Here is a 17,665-nt window from a genome sequence, read left to right on the forward strand (position 1 = left end):
CTTCCAGCCGCATGATTGATCGAATGAATTGTCCCGAGCTACAATATTCTGCTCTTCTCCGTGGTCGGTCGATTGTGTCTGCAAATTTGTTTGTAGAAATGCCTGACGGCATTCCCCCGGCTCCTCGCACGATTAGCAGCTTCGAGTGGGTTTTTGATCATCGCGGTGCGAGTGACTGACCATGTTATTTTCTTGGAGGATGAGGGGGGTGAGCTAGAGGCCGACAGGAAGGGTAGAATAAGAAATTTTAAATCGCTCTCGTCGTCATGTGATGCAATTTGTGATTCTGCTGTTCTGGTCTGAAACACTATATGTATACCTATACAGATTTCGCTGTTTAAAAGGGCCCTTAACCTAAACGCAACAGCGAACTGCTTGTGCTCAGTCGGTTCGTTGCCTCGAGCCAGTGGAGATTTCGGCACTCGCGTGAGGGCATTGTATAAAAATGTATCATTACAGCATTTTTTTCGTATTTAAAAGCGGAACCGAAATAAGTGACCCTGTAAGGGAATGCTTCTTGGATACCACTCATTCTACAATGTTGAAGGGCTTGAAATAATTTTAACAGTTGATTTTTGAGGGCACTGGATTCTCTCGAGGCAATAGAATGTTAGTGTACAGAGAGTTACAGAACTAGAGTAACGATCCTATTGAAATCCTCCCTGGTTGAAAGTTGATTATACGACCGTGGCTTATGAATCCAGCGCGCATCAGTGAGGTAGCATTTTCCGAAGAAGACTGATACATGATTGTAACAACGACACGACCTGACAACTAATTAAACATTCCGAAAAAAACGAGTCCGAGTTATCTATCGCCAGTTTTTTACGCGCCAAAATGGCGGTCTAAATATTACAGTTCGTAATGCGTTTAATGGCACTTTTTTGACAATAATCGCTTACGTCAACCGCCCAGTGAGATTAAGTCATCCTACGTTAGTCCAATGCGTTGGATGTTTATTCGATGAACGCCCGACATCTTCAACTGGACGTTGCTGTCAAGCTTGCGTAAATGATTATTGTCAAAAAATGACAAACGTATTACCAACTGAACAATTTAGACCGCCATTAAGGAAAGTAAAAATCTGGATATTGAGTTCCCTTATTTGAACTATTTCCAAATCATTCCTATAATTCTAACCGTGGTAGGAATCACGAGTAAATAAAAAGCCCCCAATACCTGTACTGTTTTCACCCTGCATCGTCTTACTCGTAATTCGTTGATGCCCCTTATTCTAACAGTTCTTTACGTAAACATTTACCAAAACAATTTTTTGAAATTAATCTTAACCCCCCTTAATATATCCAACTGAGCCGCTTAGGCCATCAGATAACGAGTGTTCGCCACATCTAACAACCAGTGTGTACGTTCAACTGTAGTACATGCGTAGTTTACTTGCGAGAAACGTTTGAAGACAAGGCGTGCTTTATATTGATTCACCGATTCGCCGAAATTCGTCTTCACGTTATACATCGATTTTCACTTTAACGCTTTTCGTTCAACGCCGAAAACTTCGCTTCCACTGTGCTTTGCCAAAACGGGATGTCCTTGCCTCTCGAAAAGATTACAGCTCACGATCCCTCCCCTGCTCGGGAGTTTTTTGCGATTAGGCAAAGTTTTAAGTAAGCATACTGCTAGACATAGCAATATGTTAGTATTCGCTTGGAATTCTGCGTTCTCATACGCTGCCCCTGAAGGTCTTGTAGCTATTTTGCGAGACATCGATCCTGTTGTAGGATTGGATTTTCTTCAATAGTATCATCGATGCTGTCATAGCATTCGAACAAAAAACTAGCAGATTTGAGAGATCCGACTTTTTACCACTAAAGCTTTCTCTAGATGTGAACGATAAATCCTTTGTTGGCGATCGGTTATTAAGCAACGCTGCCGTTGCTACAGTTTCTACATGAAAACATTTCTCCACTCAAGATTCATCCGTTCTGCCAGTTTATTTTGTTTCGATTATGTAAAATGGTTATCTCGTGATGGATCCACGATCTTCGAAGAATATTTCATTTCCAAGTTGATATATTGGAGTTCTAAGACTTTTGAAGCGATTCGCAGTTTGATTCACTGTGTGTTTAGAAATTCTTTAAACGATTCAGTACTTCTGTCTTCTTCATAAGAAAGAAGACAAAGACATCACGGCTGACACACACATAGCTAGAGAACGTCGTTTGCTCTGAACCCCTTCTTGCCTTGAAAGGCTGACGATAATGCTTTCGGTTATAGCACATTGAGGAATTACTGCATCCTAATATTCGATCCCGATTGTTTTAGGTTGTGCCGATCGAGATATTCATTCTCAGCTATCACAGCTTATGAAATCTGCCGGTTGGCCAGACAAAACCCTCCGATTTCTCTGCCAATAACCACCAACTCAACAAACGTTGGCCGTACCTCACATTTTGCTCACGGGAAAAAAGGTTTATATCTATGTCATTAGTGGACAACGTCACAAATCCATTAGCGATCACGGATGATTCCTCATTATTTGCCACATCGATATATTGCGTGAAAGTTGTTCTGAGTCCTCAAGCATGCGATGTAGCTTCCCAATCGAATATCCAATCAAAATTCTGTTTGCTGGATGTCTGGAATGAAATGTAATACAATCAAAATTTGATCAAAAATGCATGTAAATTCAAAAATCTTAAAAATTTTCTTTTTGAAGTTCAATTTCAATAATACTCTTAAACTTCCGGTCCGGTCGACGCAAAATCCGAATTAGCGGGCCTTTCTTTTGACTCCTGTCATCCGTTTTTATACAGACCCGCCGTTCGCTTTGTTGACCACTGCTTCTCGGTTCCAACAGTTTTTTTTTTGGCTTCTTTAGGTTTCTCTTGACGATGGCCCAATATTTCTCGGTTGGGCCGAGCTCTGGTGCGTTGAGAGACTTACCACTCCACTGCCTTGTTTCCATAATGCCAGAATGTCAAATCCGACCAAAACATCAAGGAACGATTGTGTTGCTTTGGGACAGGCAACAGACGCTTTTTTCAGATATTCGCTATTGTAAGTATCCTGGTTGCGATGAAAATGTCGCCTTTTAAGCAACAAGTACAGACAGCCTACCAAACTAGATATTTCTTAGCGAACATCGACAGTTGTGTATGCTTAAAAATGACCTTATTGTTCACTCATATACCTACAAGATAAGAAGTGTTTAGATTAATTAAGGCACGTTTAAGAGATGGTTCTTTCGTGCCATTTGACTGGCACTGTAAATATATTTCAATGTGTTACAAATAAAATTAAGTTTTATCAATCCGAATCTTACAGTTAGATTATTACTCCTTCTTACTGTGATTTTGTCTTCAAATTCAATCAATACCGTGACCGTACTAAATATTTAATTTTAAGCCAGTCGTCCAGTCGTATGACTTTTCTGCTGCTGCCCTATCAGCCTAGTTGAACGTGCCTCACCAACTAAACGTTGGTGATAGTGGCTCCGACAGGACGCTGGAACATTCCCCGACTCGTAACTTAACCCGGAGACCACTTCCCATTTAGTGTTACCATCACCACTATTACCACTGTTTTGGCTGTCGAACACGTCCGTTACTCGATGCAATGGGTTCTTCCATTTGTCGTCGGATCCAGCACTTCCGGTTGTTGCCTTCTACTACGTACACGTCTCCTTTTTTCAATAGCCTCGACTCACCAAACTATTTTTCCTATGGTTCAACGAGGGCGCATACTCTGTAATCCAGCGGGTGAATGAAACGCTCCCAGACTCCTCCTGTACGAGGTGCCATAGGAGGATTAAACGTCTATTTCTTCCGAACATTTGTCAGCTGATCTGCACAATCGCTTTCTATTTCATGGAACGATGCCAGTAATTCCTAACAGACACCTGGGAAGTTTATCCAGCTATCCGAGGAAAATCCTAGCGGTGAACCACGTCCGTCCGTGAAACGGTAGATCGCCTCAAACATGACTGTACTTTTAATTGATGCGGTAGTTTCAGGAACATCAGTGTCCAACAGTTATTTGGAAAGGCTTCGTATAGGCCACCCGAGTGTAACTAAATGGGCACAGATATGGTGTAATGCGTTGTTCGGGTAGTGGAGCCATTCTACACCACATGCAGGAACTCAGCACCGTACGAACCACGTACCTCATCAATATTCACGATGTAGTATAACTGCCTTAATCTGTTCTTCGCCGTCTGGCGATTTCCGTGGCTGCTTCTGTCATGATAGTATAGAACAATTAGATGATCGATTCGATTACCAACTGGCAAGATCATTGAAAAGCGCAGATCATAGTTCGCTCGCATGGTCTCTCCACCCGAATCAAACCAGCTTCATCAATCAACGGCGTTAGTTTGAAGCTTCAACTTGTCGATGAAGCCTTGTGCTTGCTGAAATGTCCAGCGAACTTGACCGACGCTAATCGGTTGAATCACTTTTTCTGTCTAGCCGTTGCGTTCAGAGTTTCGATTGGCATCTTCTTCATCTTTCGCTGGTAGATAGAGATAAACCGCAGAACGTATGCCGACCGCACTATCACCGAATATTTCGAAAAATTTCTCGCATCGATGACGGTTTCAAGCACGAGAATATGCACCCGAAGTTCGTGTTGTTTTTGCTGATGGCAACTGCATCTTTGATCATTCAGTATCCGGAGTGCACAAGAACGTTGGCGCTCGCCTCTACACGCAGTCCGACGTCAATTCCGAGTTCTTCCCTCATTTGATTAACTGGTCTGCAACATTGAGTCACGTTAGATCTGCAGAGCCAGTCCGGTAATTTTGCCGGAGTTAGGATCTCACCAACCCGAAAACCAACGAATTGTTTGAATCGGTGTTGAGGAGTACACGACTTCACCAAACGTAAAGTTATGATTCTCTTAAGCGAGAACTGCAGCCAAGAGTTCAAGGAATCGACCTTTGATCGACTCACCACTAGCGTGCATCTCACCTCGTCTTGAACAATCGCCCGAAAGTAGGAAACGTATCCGTACGCCGTCTCGCTTGCTCCGGAGAAAAATATGCAACTGCGCATCCTGTATTTCGTTCGGCTTTGCATTACCGAAATAATTTCGAACGATTCTGAGCGACTCGATGTTCTGCAAGAGTCCCATCTAGCGCTGTCATTTCTTGAACGATACGTCGTAGATCTATTCGTCTACGGTACGCCTAACGTCTTTTATGAGCATTTTTCCGAGCTAAACTATTGGTGCGAGAAATCCTAGCGGGTCGAGTTACGTCAGGACGTAACTACGCACAGTCTCATCCCCTTGCGAAACTGTCCTGATGCTGGTCTTCGAGGCCTGATGGTACATTCCCTATATGTCTTCCCCAAAAGTTGTCAGGCGTTCTCGAAAGTCACAGATGACCCTAGAACCAACATGTCCGGTCCCAACGAAAGCTTTGAGTTGAAGGACACGCCACTGACCATGGCCGTAGAATCTCATATGAACCGCACCTTGCCTGTCTTATGCGAATTTAACACGACATTTGGTGGCAGATACAGGGGTGCATGGCTCGACATATCTCCAGTTGCTTTAGGCGCGTAGCCCTTATTCCAGTAATGTGCAATCGCACGCTGACCCACCGTCTGTTTGAGCACTGGGTTTCTGTTCAACTTCCGCTCCAACACCTTAAACCTACGCACCCATCGTGAAACTGTTGATTAATTACTGCCGTTGGGGAATGTAATTTCGGATAGAGGTTCGCGTTAGGCTTCGGCTTTTTCAAGTCAAAAACCGTCCAGCCTACCTTCGTGCACACTGTAATCGGCTTGTTCTTCTCCTCCTCTTCTTGGATACTTCTTTTCCATTTGCACAAAGTTCATCTTCTGCTTATGTAGAACCAATTAGGACACTACGAATGTTTTCCAATGGCCACTTCTCTGCTGATTCCTTTGCTGAAAACATCAGGCCAATATTTTTGGAAATTTTCTCGTAACGGTTAATGTTTCCGGTCCAGTTAATGATTTGTTGCTCAGCTTCCGCCGGTGCCTTTAGTCGCTTGGTAACACTTTCATTCACCAACGTGGCTGGGGAGCCCTCATCCAAAAACACCAATGTTTCGAACCGTATTTTCCCATATGCAGCGTAACCGGAAACATGAGAAAAATCATCATGAGATTCGCGCCCTGAGCATTGCAATTAAAGTAATTGCAGAACCTCATTCAGTTGTCCGTCCGCTGAAAAGTCCAACGTGTTTTGCTACCCCTTGACCCTTGTGATCCCTTGCTCGTGCAAATGCTCGAATTCCTCCTTGACAAGTCTTTCTGCTGTAACGGATCAGTTCGCTACCTTGGAAACGTCGGCCGCTATTCCGGTAATGAAGCAGGCAAACTTTTTCGACGGAGTACCTTCTTTGCCTCACCCAATCCAATTTGTAACCTGGTGGAAGCTTCTTCACAAATTCCGCAAATATAATTGCTACCAGGCTGTCGTAAAGTTGCTTACCGAATCTAATGAGGGTTCCCAGTCCATCTGCATTCGATGGTGATACATTTCTCTCCTTGTCCAACATTGTCCGCATCAACTTCTCGGGCTAACCGAACAGTTTCCGTAGATCCTGAATTACGTCCGGTACAGACCCTGATAATACAAGCATGCTCCTAACCGCATTCAGTGCTTCACCCTCCTGCAACCGGTTTAGATTCTCGAGGTTACTATAACCGCACACAGCAGTGAATTGTTCATAATTTTTTATAACGACTGGCCAGATGTGAGCGTCCCCATCGAATTTCAACAAACTATAACAAATCGCCTTTCGGTGTATTACTGTAGTCTCTGCGACCTGGTAGTTCTTCTTCATTCCCGTGGGAGGCGTGATCATCATCTTCTTCGTCGGAATCCAAACTGCTCTGCCTGTCGCTAACTATTGTGTGACATGGGCTCTGACAGAGTGCAGCAACACCATTTACTCTCTTTTATCGGCTGCTAGCAGTGAAGAGTTCCATCACTACCGAAAAACTGATCCTGAAGAATTTTCGTCTTGAATCCTATCTCATACAAAGGGTTTGGAGGTTTTTTTTAACAATCTTCGACTATTTCTAGTCCTAGGTTATGGGACTGCCGGGAGTTCAAAATTTGTCAACAGATCAATCCAGTCGCCGTTGTAAAGAAATACTATCAGAAGGGGGCGGGGGTGAATTCCTGCATCTGGGTATCGGAGACAGGGGAGAGATGGTGAACAATGACAGGCAGATGATAAATTGACGACATCGCAGCCTTTATCAAGAGACGTAATCAATTGAGACGCCAGGGGGTGCTCCCCGAACCGTCAGGGTAGCGTTTTGCTAGCTCCTCCGCTACTTCTTTAGTATGTAGTCTGCCGTTCCCTTAAGTACTGCAATGCTTCATTATCGATTACCACGCAAAGTATTCACTGTACGCTACAGTTCTTCCCATGACTTTTGTTTCGCTAGTTTATTCACTTTTCGTGCTGATACTCTTGATTCCTGGAATAGACTGAGTGCTGGTGATCTGTCTGGGTCGTGTGTATCTAGACATCGGTGGATGTAAAGATTCTTTCTCCACTGCTTATTAACTTTCTTCGTTTCAGGACACCACCATGGCACAACTTTTGGGCCAGTTCTACTACTATGTTGTGGTATGCATTTGATTTCTGCTGCCACGATTGTATCTGTCAATGTCCCACCACCTTGTGACTTTGATGAATTCAGCCGTGTGGTGCACACGAACTACGGCAAGTCTGCTCAATTGTAGTGCCATTTTTGATTTTGTGCATTCTACTAACTGCTGTCTAGAAGGGTTCACCAACTGCCATGAAGCGACCAAGCGCGTTACTGAAGTCTCCATGAAACATTTGCTAGGCCTTCCAGTTCATTAAGAAAGCCGTCCAATGCTTCCGGCAAAGTCGACTAAAAGTAGACTCTACACCATGTTGCCAATAGTGTTGAAAGTTCTATTTCAGTAGCAACGCATAGTTCCTGCTAGCAAAACTCGATTCTACCCGATTTGGTTGACTTTCGGTTCTTGCGGCTCTATTGCGCATGGTTCGTGGTTGGACATAAGCAGCTTCAAGTGACTCATGTTCGCTTTGCGACCACGCAGCTTCCACTGCCGTGCGAAACATCCGTTGGAACAATCATCCGCGATCGACTACGCTGAGGGTGTCGTGGTCGATACGCGTTGGTGATTGTGTGGTCTTGGCGGCGTGAAAATTGCAAGAACTGTGTATCCGGGAGATAGTAACAGTCCTTTTCTTCTGATCGATCCTCTCGAGGAATCTACAGTGTTCTCTTCCTCCCCAATTCAATTCCTTGTTCGATGCGTACTAGTCACATCTGTAACGGGAGAAGTCGTAATAGAATCGATTTGTAAACGAGGTGAAGTGGTACTGACCTGTTGAACGTCAACCTAACCCATGACGATAACGAAAATATGAAGAAATACTTACACCATATGGGAAACTAATCTAGCGAATTTTTTGTGCCGTTATCTCTACCGGTGGACGTATTCAAGTACAATAAAAATTTAACAAGGCTGATTGTCACCAGCACCGTCAGTAGCTGAAGATCCACTGGCTCTTTTTCCCGGTGTCGTGTATCAACAGCATCTTGGCAGCAAACACCCAAGTATTGTTATGCCGACCACGCACTCTCCCCTTAACTGGGAACAGAACGATTGCACTCGCCGCCAAAAATTTCGAACCACTTCCATCTTCAATCAGTTTTCTCGAATAGATTGCCAATGAACTATTTCCTTCCGAACATTCTTCACCGCTAATTTTGTTTGACCTTCGAATATCGTTCCTTGCTGCACTTCTCTGGCATTTTCCGTTCCTCGAAAATGTTTGCTTCATTGTTTTATTTCGTTGCTACGGCAACGGACGTTGTTATATTAGCCAGTCTACAAATTCCAATGGTTACTTAGATAACAGTTTCTTAAGTTCAACTTATGTTCAAATTCCAGGATTCTCTAGTAAGTCATCTCAGTTAGTATGCTTGTATAATCTTGCCAACAGTCTGAATTCTCGAGAACTTCAAACTGGGTATTTTCACTTAAATAGCTCTAGCCCATAGTGCTGAACTCAGGCAACTTTGCTACCTCTCATCCGATATCATAAAAAGGTAAGAATGTTACGCCTAGAGTTATGCTTTATTAAAAGCGCTTGCTGCATAGTAAAAGGCGATATGCAACAGATTATTGAGCGATGTTAGGACCGTTTTCTTTGGCGTTAGTCGTGGGTCAAGAAATCGACCCTTAGACTATGGACTAATAAAACTGTACTCAACATTATTGGTCATTACGACGGATTGATTTTTCGAACGAATACGACTCTATATTAGTTTTATGAACTTGTGTTTCGACTTTGTCTCATCAGAATCCGACACTAACTTAGTGACAGGACTAAGCTAGCACCGGATTGACGCTAGCTCCAAAAACAGGACACAATTTGTGTTCCTGAGCAAACCCCTTGTCTAATTTATTTTAAACGTTCTTAGTAAGAACGCAAATCGCTTTCAAATGCAGAACAAGACTCTAAAATCCAAATTTTTAAACCTAAAATCATATAAATATACACACCGCTGCAAAAAACCGGCAGTGATATTATCAATCAATTCAACATTCAAACTTACCTGTTCATTAGCACCGAAGCAAATATATTTCCTAGCATAACAATCCTCGCCGCTGCTCTACCTAGAATCCCGGATCCCAATCGGTCTGCTGCGGTTCCTGATTAATTTTATAGCCTACCAGCGTATCACCAGGCCGCAGTTCCAGACTCTGATCGTCCAACCGCAAACCACACTCGACATCCCGCTTGACGGTATCGACCTCATTCTTCAAATGTCTCATCGACTCCAACGTCAGATCGGTGGCAATCGTTTCCCCATTTCGCACCAGCTTGTACTTGCAGACCTTCTTCAGAATACCCTTGGTGCAGCGACAGCCCAGTACGGTCACCTTCTTCCGGCCCTCATTGATCTCGAAAAGCTGCAAAACGTTCGCTTCGCCTACCGTTTCTTCCACCTCGACCAGCGGTAGTTTCGCATTGATTTCCTTCTTTAGATCGTCAACCAACCGGTAGATTATGTTAACCGGTCGAATTTGAACCTCTTTCGGTGGTTTGTCCGGGACGTTGACAGAAAATGCATAAATTATTGCTTTGAATAGTTTAGCCAGCTCTAAATCGCCTTGGGTGACGTCCCCAACGGCATAATGAACCACATCCAACCGGCAGTGTTTGTTTCCGTCGTACGTTTCCAGCACATCAAGAATTGCCTCGACCGACCCGTGAACATCTCCTTTGATAATGACATTGACCCTCGGCGTAGGATCATCCGGGGCGGATTCCTTCGGACGAGGACCACGATTCCGGCGTCGGAAAAAACCCGCCATTCGTTGCTGCTCCCTCTCGGCTTTATATTTCTCCTCGTGTTCATGTTGCTTTATCGTAATGGCATCCTTATCACTTTCAGCTTTCGCCAACTTTGCCTGCGCCTCTCGATATCGCATAACCGAGTGAGCCACTTTTTCCGATTCTACCTCCAAAATTATATCCCCAGCGGAAGGTAACTCTCGCCAACCCAAAATCTCCACCGGCATTCCGGGTGTCACTTCCGCTATCGGCTGACCGGCGTGATCGAATAGACCACGCACTTTAGCCCACGCTTGACCACTAACTAGAACACTACCCTTGCGGAGCGTTCCACGTGTTACAATAGCCGTCGATAGTTTTCCCCGGCGAGTATCGAGCTTCGATTCAACAACTACTCCTTCCATCAAACCGACATATTCCCCCTTCAGGCTCATCAATGTTGCCTGAGTACTGATCGCTTCCGTCAGCTCGTCCAAATGAACGCCGTGCAAAGCGGATACTCCTGAAAAAATAATGATTCAGACTGATACTAATTGAAACTTATTCGACACTCACCGACAGCTATCGTATCGCCACCGAGCCCTTCCAAAGCCACACCGTACTGCGCCAGCTCCCTCTTCACCCGATCCGCATTCGCACCGGGCTTATCAATCTTATTAATGGCCACTATAATCGGAACATTTGCCTCCTTCGCTAAATTAAGCACCTCCTTGGTTTGCTCCATAACACCATCATCGGCAGCCACAACCAGAACAATGATATCCGTCAGATTAGCCCCTCTCGCTCGCATCGCACTGAAAGCTGCATGGCCGGGTGTGTCGAGAAACGTTACCTTCTCCCCGCTGTCCAACTCAACCGTAAAAGCACCGATGTGTTGTGTAATTCCGCCCGCTTCGCTTGCTGCCACCGAAGCACCCCGCAACGAATCCAGCAACGTTGTCTTGCCATGATCAACATGACCCATCACCGTTACGACCGGTGGTCGTTCTTTTAAATTTTCCAGCGCCGGCGGCTCCCTTGGAAACACATCCCGATCCTTAACTTCGGTCTCCTTCTCAACACTGGGAGCAGCAACAATTTTCGTTCTCATACCGCACTTTTTAACAATCTCCTTGATGACCTGTGGATCTTCGATTCGTGCCCCCGGTTCGATACTGCCGGAACCTTTAACGTACAGCATCGCCTCCTGTATGTGTTCCAGCTCCAAGTGGCAGGTACTGGCCAGATCAGCTACGGTCATATTGCGCCACACATCGACAACCGTTCCCGGGCCGCCGCCGTTTGAAGTAGCGTGTTTCTTTGCGGGAAACTCTATCACACGGGGAGCTTTTCTTTCCTCGTTTGTTTTACGGCGCTTCTGAACGTGTGTGCTGGTTTGGAAGGCACGTAGGGATGATTTTCGCCACAGTGCAGCGGAGTTCTGTTTGATCGCTTCATTGGTTAACCTACAAATTATGGGGCATTAAGAGTAATCGAAATTTAATTGTAATGAAACATGTTTTATGTAAGCACCTGCTCAACGCTGACCTTATGACAAACATTAGCACTAATTTAACTTTGGAAATACTGCTAAACCTCTACATTAACTAGAATTATCACATAAAACAAAGGAAAAGTACAAGAAAATGTCCAAACTGAGACTTATGTTATGTGATTTTGTTTTTGTTTTAAGATTTTGATTTGACGTTTCAATAGCCGGTGTTTGATTTTGATCAAAAGTACTGCAGGGCAGAGAAGGTAGGAACAAATGGATCCCAGTCAAAAAAATGCGGACGAACATGGTCAGGCGATTTAAACAGTTTGACGTTTGACTCTACTCGCCTGTTCTAATTGCTCCTCTTAGGAACAATTGCAATTTGCGGATCTGATTTAAAGGCAATTTCAATACTTAAACAAGTTTTTCTGGCGGCTGAAATGAACTTAGTTGTTTTTCGCGTTTTTCTAACATGGCGGTTCATGTTTGGCTTAAGCTTAAAATTGTTTTTTTAACAATTGGCGTGTTCTCGTTTGTCTAGTGCACTTCATTTAGCCAACGGATGTGGGAAATTGTGGAATCGTGTGTAAGTATAGCAGAACAAGATCTCTGGCCTAAAGTCTTAATGAACGTCAGATTGTGGTAAGTTTTGGTGTGCAATACCAATTTCCCCATTCATTCTTTCTATAGTTTGGTGGTGATTACCTAGCATATTGATAAGCTTATGTGAGTAGATAATGAATCCGAAAATAAGTATTACTTGTAATTTTCATATTAGACAATTAAGGGCGATTAAATGGCGCGTTCCGTGGGCGATTTTGGGGCGATTGAAGGGCGGGTAGGGCGGCAAAAATGACGGCGGCATATCGCCCAAATGTTGCATTTGAAATATGCCCCTAATTGCCAGCAATTTGCTGGAAAATTGAAGAGCAATTAGCGCATCCGAGTTGGCAAATAGCCCCCCGTTAGCTAGCAATTTTCCCTTTTTGACGAAGATAGCAGGGATAGTGAAAACATCGCAACAGTTTAATGTCGATTTTATGCATCAAAGACGCAAAACCAAATATTCCTTTTGAATTGTGTTTATTACTCTCAAGGTTTGTCATCACAATTCTTTATTCAGCAGCGTACATACTTCATCGAAAACAACTTTTTCATTAATTTGATGACATTTCAGTAAGGGCCCATCAAAAACGACGTAGTCCGATATTTATGATTTTTTTAACCCCCCCCCCCCCCTCCTCAAAGGTCTACGTATAGACTTTTCTCTTTTTTTTATTTGTGGAAAATGTGAAATTAGAAAGAAGCACATTATAATTTACAAATAAAAATTAATCGTGAGGCGTTCAGATTTATTTTAATCTTTTAAAAAGTTAAGGAGAAACACAAATCAATTAATCAATAATGCTTTTCGCATTGATTTGATGCTCAAATCTCGCGTTTCTTTTGAAAAGGGCCAATAAGCATGCTGTCCAAATCCTTTTTGAGAGGAAATTCTAGACAAACGATTAATCGCCGAATATAAATCACAGCTGTAAACGAAAGAGAAACACTTATTGTTAAAAATCGGGCTTTTTTGTTAAAATGGAGCTATTAATGTTTAACTTTGACCACTTTTTATATTTAAATCGTTCATGCATGTTTACTAACTAGTGGTGTCTCAGATTATAATTCACGACCGCGGGATTTCCAGTCAAAATCTTTTGTGAAGATGAATTTTAGAAGATCGTCCTTAGAACTGTTCCTTGGGATCGAAACTATATCTAAATATACGCAAGAAACAACAACGTTGTTGTTTTGACCAACAAAAATTGGGTCGAGCGGTCGCCTAGTTCCTCAATAGTGTACTAGATTCGAAGTATCTGCACAAATACATCTAGCTGAATTGACTAGTATGCTGAAAACAACTTTCTGTAAATCTCATTTTTATTTAGTAATACAAAAAAACGAAAAAATATCGAGGTCTACGCAGTTTTGAAAATAGCACCTACACCTCGCAGACAAACGTAAACTTGTGAGTACGCGTGTGTAGGTTGCGTGGATGGTCGCGAAGGGCTCCAGCATTTGTATGTTAACGTGTTTGTCGCGTGTATGTGGCTTCGCACGTATAAATTCGATTGCATGAACCTCGCGCCCGACGCGTGATTGCTGTAAACTTTCTCTGGTTCTCAAGCCAGAAAAGACAGCGGTACTGATGGAAGCGAGTTGAGAAAAAGTTGCGAGGTAACCGTCGGTCGGATTAATATCGTTGCAAACGACCTTTCCCAATTGTGGCTTCGAGGTCAGCTGATAGGATTTATCGAATCACACAGCGGGTATTTTTTTCGAAAGGGCAGCTTCCAAAATATTCGCGGCGGACGACCGAATGCAACTGAGGTGAAAGCGTTCGAAACCGCCGGATTGTCTCAATTCCATCAGTTCGTTAGTCAATTGTCAGTTGGCTACCAGAAAGTCATAGGCAGGTTTGAAGATCAGTTGAGCGACGGTTGGCTCTAACCGATAGTCATACTGGACCGTTGCATAACAACCCACGGTACAGTCTATGATGGTGGTAACTATAATTTTCCTTATGGAATGTTAAGAAAAAATGTTCAAAATGTGTTTAAGTATCCGTAACTGAAATTTCGAATAACGCGGGTGGCTGAAATGCGCTTGGTGATGGCGCAGTGATCGACAGCAATTAGGACTTCCAACGTTTATCAATTTGAAAGTTCACAAAGGTTTTTCAATAAATTTTCTTCCAGCCTAATTGTCTTTTATCTGTACTTAATCTTTATGCAGTTGTAAAACAATAATTTTTGATATTTTAAATGCACAACGGGTTCGCCAAAGTATGCGGATAGTCGCTTATCTACTCTTCCAGTTATCATATCATGTAATACGTATGATTATGAGATGTGACACTTGATTACCTGACAGTCCTGGTTTTCATAGGATTGTGTGCTTTTTAGATATCATCAAATAATATTCTGGCTCGGATATCACATCGCGTCGGCAATAGAGCAGTGGGTATACGGCCAAGTTCCCGCCGAGTAGTGCTAAACTCACAAGCCACTGCACAAAGTATTGTTCTATGTGATAAGCTAGGAACTGATAGCGTGAATTATAATATGCAAGGAAAATACGTATTGTTTGGTCTGAGTAGATAACGACCGATGTTTCTTTTTATCAACCAATTAGTGATCTCCGATGAAATGGGGCTTTCAAAGAGTTAGGGACAGACACAAGTATATTTTTTTCTGAGATGGGACGAGTTGGTGATGGACCTGTGGCCTTCGTCTGGCATGATCCATTCTCGTTGGTATGGATGTGTTCATGACTGGTTTGTGTGTAAGTGGTCGTACTTACAAGTAAATTGATCACTTCGCTTGGGTGGAGGTCAGCTGATAGGATTTATGTGAGACTGCTAGCTGTCGAGTTTGGGTACGTTGGCTGGTTCCAGGAAAGAGTACAGGCTGACACCTGCGAGAATGTTGATTGTTTCACTCGACCAACTACTTTGGTTCTTGGAAATAACACATCGCTTCCTCAGATTGGTGTGATATGTTCGAGTTGAATGCTCAGTAGTTGAAATGCGCATTCGGTTCGAGCAGATTGAATCGTTTCGAGGTTTAGTGGTCTCCAAGAGCAGATGCCAATAACTCTCAAATATCTAATAAAGGGAGATTGTTTCCGTGGAACTTAGAAATGTTATAAAATCAAAAATCGGCTGAAAACAACGTAGCTAATTTTGTTGTGCCAAAAGTCCCAAAAAAGTTTCTTTTCTTCAAAATTTTGTGTGTGTACAACATTATTTTGTTTCGCATTTTGCTATACTAGCTCATTTTAAAAGTTTAAAATAACTGTTGCTCTATGTAATCCACAAAAAAGTTAACAAACTTTAAATAGTTGAAATATTTAACAATTTTGACTATTGCTTTTCAACGGACAATAACTTCTTTTAACGAACTGAATAAAAAAACATATATTTTTCTAAAAAAACCCCTCGAAAAACTAAAAAACTTGGCACATTGACGACTCCTTTGCACATTGAAATTTGTTTCTATTTCCGGTGAGAATTCGTTCTAGACAAATGCGTCTTGTTGAATACGAATGAAGTTTTTTGTATAGAAAAACTGTTACAAACACTGAGGATGACTACAAGCAGTAGTCGAAATACCGGTATCCGTTGGAAGAAAGTGAGTCAAGCTATTTCGAAACCATTTTATGGAAGCATTTTATTTAATATTTTCCACGTAAAATTAATCCAAATGATTTTTTTTTTTCGATATGGGGAAACGAGTTAGGATTAGTCATGGGAATATTGAGTGTAATGTGCAGTTTGAGTATATTTTGATTTTTTCAACCGTTATAAGCTTCAAATCCCGCGGTAATGCTCCCTCTGTTTCAGACGGTTGCACCACCTTTCCTTCTGGAAGGTAAAAAAAATTAGGAGGCGAGAATTTAAAAAAAATCATTTCCTTTGCTGAGCTTGCTGTGAAAGATTGCCGTTTTTTCGAACTTTTTTGACAGCCGATATAATCAGAACATCACTTTAAATTAAAAACAATTGTTATTAAAAATAACTTTTATTTAAAAAAAATACTTCTGACTACTAAAATTAGATAGACTTAGCGGTTGGTCCCTTAGTCCCACCCTTTTTGACCAAAAGCTCAATTACCCCTTTTTCGCCTATCCAGCGATGACATCCCTCCACACAAAAAACATAATCCGCGGTGACATCTGGCGCCCCGAAAAGAAAACAACCTGAATTGCGTGCCATCTAGCGGAACAAAACACAAACCGTTTTTTTGTAGCGAGCACGCAGTGTATTGTGTTCTATTCAAATGGTCCAAAGATGGCGCCACGGTGTCGTTTTTTGTGTAAGGTTCCTTTGTCATCGTTTTTGATTGATGGAAGCTGCTCAAAAATATTCAAACATTTTTTCTCTAAAACTCTCGAACAAATAGACGCCAAATTAAAATCAAAATCATGAATTCCACGTGTCCAGGAATGTTCTTCGGATTCGGCTCAGTATTCAATATGGAAATCTCCACTCCTCAAAACGTAAAGACGCTATGCACGCCACTATCTTCGTCGGTGCCGTAAAGTCAAAAAGATAGAGGTCGCACTCTCGCAGCTCCGATAAAAAAGAACCAATTGTCTCGCATCGAGTTATCTTATTCCTTCGCGTGGTTATACCCCCTTCCCGGCTGGCAACCAGACACAAACGACGTACGACATCGCCTACTTCGCTTTTTAGACGACCCGTTCACAGCCGCACACCCGGTGTTGTATGTTTGATTGTGGATGCGTTTCGTGCATTCAGCGGCAGCGGACGTGTTTTTTTCTTCTCTGTCTCTATCTCTGTCTCCTCTTCTTTCGTTGGCATATTGTTTGTGCAGTAATATTTTTCAAAATCAATAAGCAAACACGGCTGAAGAGGTGTATGCATTTATGGTGATTATGAAATATTTGCGAAATGCATTTTGCACAAATGTTGACACACTTTCGCCGTGGTCTCGGGCCGGTTAGTCGGAACGGGGGTTTGATTGTGCCGGCGTGACTTTGAACGATGGCGAGACTGTCGTCTCAGTCTCAAATGTATGCGTTCAAGAAAAAAAATGCATGCGGGACCGACAATACAGATCCATTCAACGAACCGACGATGGATGCGGATAAATTCGGAATGGGAGAGGCGGAGAATTTATCTTTGATGGCCCCATCCGCTGGCGTGATGGATTGGGCGGCGGTCTTCAGGATTAAACTTCGTAATCGCAGCATTTGATGTTTCAGCAACCAATTTGTTTTGCTCAAATCTTAATAAAAGTGAGAGTTGCAGGCTGGGACTCGAAAAGTTTTACGTTAATATGAAATGTTAAAAAAATCAAAGATCAACA

At 42.7% G+C, this 17,665-nt stretch overlaps 1 protein-coding gene across 1 annotated transcript in view; it reads right to left on the reverse strand.

The window, feature by feature from the left end:
* Positions 1 to 11,967, reverse strand: part of LOC131676701 (papilin) — a 213,072-nt gene extending 201,105 nt beyond the window's left edge. Inside the window, exons 1-3 of the transcript XR_009303228.1 lie at positions 11,825 to 11,967; positions 10,868 to 11,757; positions 9,570 to 10,814 (exon numbers count right to left, since the gene is read on the reverse strand). The gene's annotated coding sequence lies outside the window, so the exon portion shown is untranslated. The remainder of the gene's footprint in view (positions 1 to 9,569; positions 10,815 to 10,867; positions 11,758 to 11,824) is intronic.
* Positions 11,968 to 17,665: the final 5,698 nt, after the last annotated feature.

Source organism: Topomyia yanbarensis, chromosome 1, assembly GCF_030247195.1.
Source record: "Topomyia yanbarensis strain Yona2022 chromosome 1, ASM3024719v1, whole genome shotgun sequence".
Lineage (NCBI taxonomy): Eukaryota > Metazoa > Arthropoda > Insecta > Diptera > Culicidae > Topomyia > Topomyia yanbarensis.